General features: G+C 39.2%; 1 long non-coding RNA gene across 1 annotated transcript; it reads left to right on the forward strand.

Moving 5' to 3' along the window:
* Positions 1–3,440: 3,440 nt before the first annotated feature.
* LOC311517137 lies at positions 3,441–3,744 on the forward strand. Its single transcript, XR_014710612.1, has 2 exons — positions 3,441–3,524; positions 3,612–3,744. It is a non-coding gene; the product is annotated as an uncharacterized lncRNA (long non-coding RNA).
* Positions 3,745–5,487: the final 1,743 nt, after the last annotated feature.

Consider the following 5,487-nt stretch of genomic DNA (forward strand, 5'->3'; position numbering starts at 1 on the left):
GATCCATTGTTTCTTACTCTTACTCTTGCTATTACCTATTCTTCCTTGTCAGCTCCTATGCATGGAACTCAGTCCCCGATTTCATCTGCCAGCCTCTAGTCTTTGGCTTCTAAAGTCCTTCCTTAAAGCACACTACTCCAAAGTGGCATATAAACCCGCCCAGCCCTTAGAAAGCTGGGATTAAACTAAATGCAACATCTTTGCAAAATTAGGAATATATATCTCATAAGTAAAAAAGACACATGCTATAATTCTCCCAGTCATGCCGCTGCTTCTGTATGCCTTGTTCCTCTCCATGCATAGATGCTCAGAGACTGACAGATAGTTAGGCCAGATTGTTTACTACACAGGCTCCGATCCTGCAGGCAGATAGATTGTTTTCTACTTTGACTCCAGTCCTGGACCCCATCATTGCTACAGAACGCTAACAACTAGGATTCTGTGTGGGAAGACTCCTGTACAGTTTGTAGGACAGGGACCTAAAATTGTAAGCCAGGGGATAGGAAATTGTATAGCACATTCCTGGGACAGTACAAAAATAAGGAAATAAAATAATGATAAATCATTTAGAACAATCAAAAATCATTCTTCAGTAAATCCATATGCAATCTGTCACTCCATACTCCTGTGAGTTTACTTATTTATTCAAATATTTGGTTTTATGAATGATTTGCCATCAGTGGAACAAATCGAGATTAAGAAACAAAAAACACTAGTTTCAATCCACCATTAGGGAATTAATCAATTGGCAGCCTGTGCAGACAGCTATTTAGATATGTGGCCTGAACAGCTTAATTGGAGGAAGTATGTTAAAAGGGCTAGATTGATGTTCAAAGTAGCATAAATTAGTACTTTTTGGACCTATCACCTGGCTTATTTTAATAACTTCTATACTTTACAGTTTGACAAGAGATGGCATCTCCTGAGCTCCTCTGCAATTCCCTTCCCCAGGTTAATTTTGATGGGTAATTTCTAATTCCATCAGAAAAATGATTAATAGAATAACTGTGAATGCTACACCAGGTCGTAAAAGGGAAAAAGCATAACATTTCATTTCTGTTTTTGCCAGAATTTTGTTTTAATTGAAACTGTCCGACGAGCTCTAAATATCATTATATAGAACAATGTGAGATCATCATCAGCCCCATTATCTTGGGTGATTGCACCCCCCTACCACATCTCATTTACTTCAGTGAAGCTATTCATGGGAGTAAGGGCCGCAGGTTCACACCCATTATCTTTAATTAGAGAGGAGCTCAAATCCATCATCCCAGATGTAAATGCCCTCAAAGTTTGGGGATGTCTCAGCTCTGACCATTGATCCAGACTTGGATTTTGCAACTAGCCCCTGTCTTTATAATGGCTGGATCAAATGCCAATGAATTCCCCAGACTTTTAAGGTGTTTAAAATCTGGGACTAGATCCATAGCTAAAATGGATGGCTTCCGCACATCTACATCACTAATATAATGAATTGCCTCTATGTTATATTGTTCCTTCAGTTGAAAATATAGTCTTAGTTCCTAATAAAAAGATTACTTCTGGTTACCTATCACACTGTCAGAATGAAGCTGCCTAAAGACTTAGAAACAGCATCGCTTAGCTATAGGGTCCTAAATGTTTCAACATCTCCATGAGGCAGCACCTTGACAACATAAGTAAACCCAACTAACCTTATAAATATATCGTACATGACGTTTGTTTTGCAGCAGACTTGTTGCCCTGCATTCCAAGCCTCAGGAGGCATCATGCCATCCTCTTTATTCATCAAGAGTATGCCCAAATCCCAGCATTCGCTGATTTGCAGCATATCCACATGTTTCCTGTCTCTGAAATAAAATGCAGAGCACAGTATTCAGGTGCTATCCCAATACAATTGTTGCTGGCCGACTGGGATTTAAGGTGCTTCGTGACAGTGGTATTGATAATTGTATGTTATTTTAAGCATTGATGGAGATTGTACTTCATTCTGTGCAACAACTGGCCTTGATTCACGGCTCATGGGTGAGATCAATTCTGTCTAAGGGTTTTAAGGTCCCCAAACTATTTTGCATTCTATTTGCACTGTGCCAGGTTGTGTAAAGTTAAGGATGTGTCTACATTTGGAGCTAGGAGTGTGAATCCCAGCTGGAGGAGATACACTAGCACTAGGTCTCATCAAGCTAGCATGCTAAAAATGATAATGTAGCCACAGCAGCCACTCGAGTCTGTACTCCTGGGGTCCGGATGGATTTGTACTCAGGGCCACTAGCCCCTCCTGCCATTCACCGCTGCCTCTGCTATCATGACTACACTACTATTTTTAGCACACTATCTCAATGACAACTAGTGCAAGTATAGTCTCCTCATGCTGGAAATCATAACCCCAGCTCCAAGTGTTGACATTCCCTTATTCACTGAATAGCAGATTCTGATCTCAGTCACTTTGGTGCAAATCCAGAGTTACTGATCTGGTTTCCTATTCCTATCAAAGTTGTCTTTGCCAAGATTGACACACTTGGCTTAAAAGCAGTTGGCATTTTTAATAGCCTTTGCATCCATTTACCCCCCAGCTACTTATTTCCAGGTTGACATTTGTGACATGAGTCACTTTAGTACTACACAGATCGTATACTTTGATAACCAGACCAAAAGCTAAAGCAGGCTGCAATTTGGAACATATCACTCTTTATATCTCACTCTTTATTTCTCCGGCACCAGCTTTAAAAATAGATTGCAGGTTGTTGTTTTCGCTTCACAACACAGTGGCAGGTACAAAGAAGCAACAGCACCAAAGTTGTGGCAAAGTCAATAGGCACTGAAGAACCTACGCATTTAAAAGGCAAAGATTGCAAAAGTACATCTCCCCATCCACTAGGACAACAAACTGTGTTCGTGGTCTGGTGGCAGTTTTTTTATCATTATTATACAATCAGGAAATTAAATACAGGATGTGAACACCAGGCCCGATCCTGAGCCCAGCAGCTACTTCATGTATCCAGATAGGCAGATGATTGGATGACCTCACAAACTCTCACTGGGATGAAAGGGTATATTAATTCCAATGAAGGTTTAGAAGAGATGAATGAATTGTGAGTAAATTACCAATAGGGGTGGGCCACAAAGAGAGTCAGAAAATAAACTTTCCCCACCCCTCTTTCAACCCCATACAAAATACTGCACAATTGGCTGGGTGTGTTATTTGGGTGTTCCCCTACCACTGCAGACTCAGATACAGTACTGGGTACTTCTGGAGGCAGACTCTTGAATTTAGTACTGTAAATGAACACAGTCCTTTACAAAGGAAATAAGAAGACCAGGTTTATTCCCTAACCACATATATCAGTGGTCTGAGTCAGTAGGGCAAAATCCACTTTGGTAGGGCTTTTGGGGGAGCCATCCAAATATTTCAAAGCCCATTCACATTCCATGCTTTTGCCTTAATATTCCAATTTGATTCCAGGAAGATTCCAATAATATTCCAGGAAGATTTGTCTAACCGGAAAAGTTACAGAAATAAAAACTAAGAGAAAATGGAGAGCCTGGTAAGGAACTGATGGGAAAAGAAGTGGCATTTCATATTTCATCAAATTCGCATTTTTTTAACCAGCTATGTACTTTCTGTTTCACAGGCTAACTATGAAGCAGTGTTTTGAAATATACAAGACAAATAACAACGTCAGTCAAGAACAGCGACTGAAGCTAAGTGACAACTTACTGAGCCCAAAGATAAGCAATAAAGTCACATGACATATTTCCTCTGTAGACTGCGTCTGCTGTATTTCTTAGCTTAAAGAGAAACACCACTGTTCTATCACTAACTTCCGTAGACTGATGGGAAATACCCAACTTCTATTGCATTACTTTCTTGCCACTTCATTTTGCACACCTCAAACCCAGAATTTTGCTGTGAGCAAACATTTCCGGAAAAGTATCAGAGGGGTAACCGTGTTCGTCTGGATCTCTAAAAGCGGCAAAGAGTCCTTCCGCATTTCCAGAAAACAGCTTCTCTTGGAACAAAGGCAAGCAAAAAAAAAAATGAATACCAATAGACCTGTTTTCATTCAGAGCAGATCCTCTTTGACTGAAAATGGCTGTGTTTCACTTTAAAAATCCACATCTCCAAGCCAAATTTTTCATGGTAATGGAGTCCATTTTCAAGTTCACAAAGTGAAAATACTGAATTTTGAGTGGTTTGGAGTTAGTCATCCTCATTTTGCCCACGTCAGTATAGCACTACCCTACATATACAGTTCTTTCAAAGATATTTTTCTCTCTAAAAGTGGTGTTTCCACAGCTCCCTGACTCTGAACAGCATGAGCAAGAGGTATGCAAGATTTAAAACAGAATGGTACCTGGTTTATAACACCACTGCTAATTGAAGAAATGTCATCAAAGTCTGAATAGTATATTATCTTCAGTAGTTCAGGAAAACTGTATGGTCAGCTACCATTTGATTTTTTTTACATTAGCAATATATACTAGAAGGAACCATTCGGTAGCCAAATCCATATTATTGTGTTGTTTGTTTTATGGTTGGTGACTAACCATTAGACTACATAAATATGCCACTTTGAAAATGCTCCGTGAAAGCCAACTGACTGTGCTTGGAACCTTGGAACCTTGAAGAATCCAGGTCCAGTAGGATAGATAATGTTTGCTTTTCCTTCTACATTTTCTTACTTGTGAGTCAAAAGATTCTTTGAACTATTTTTTCAGTTGAAGATGGATGAGAGTACTACAGGAAGAAATCAGCCAACACGTCAAGACTTTATCAGATAAATACAGGTTCATGACCTCTCTACCCTCAGACTACATCTCTGCTCCACTATAGCAAGTACTAAATTATTCCTGACTGAACTACCTTGGAGCATGAATCACCTTATTAACCAGGCATGCCACTAGTCAGCTTCAGAACTCAGTACATACTGCTGTGAAGACCTATCAGCCATCACACAACATGTCTAGGACAAAATAATTCATATTATGTGCCATGCATATTATATGTATACAGCCTCTCTTTATCAGAGCTAGTGCCACCAACTTGTGTGTTGATTGGCTCAGATGGATGAAGCAAAGCAGAAGCTGGGAGGAGCTATTTGATTAGTAATAAATAGATACCATGATTTATGATTAAAATAGAGCATCTTAATGATTTACCAAAGCTATGAAACCAATAGGCTGGTGTTCCAATCTGATAGCCACAAATTTGTATAACCCTCAGGGTAAAACAATTTAATGTGCTGTCTCTTTTATAGTTACAAAAGGCGTTTCATGTGATCAATTATCCTAAGAGTGTAATAAATGTAACTTTCTTCATACTAATCACATCTAACTTACATTCTCTTCTTGGCCTTTGGAGTGTATGTAGCATTCCCCGTAAAGTTTTTAGTCTAAGCTCTTAACAAAAATTAATATACCCAGAACTTCCAAATAAATCATCAGTACAAGGGTCTTCACACTAGTAAAACTGTTCAAACAATGAAGTTTATTAACAAAGTGCAGCCT

This window comes from Lepidochelys olivacea, assembly GCF_965140295.1.
Source record: "Lepidochelys olivacea isolate rLepOli2 genome assembly, chromosome: 2".
Lineage (NCBI taxonomy): Eukaryota > Metazoa > Chordata > Testudines > Cheloniidae > Lepidochelys > Lepidochelys olivacea.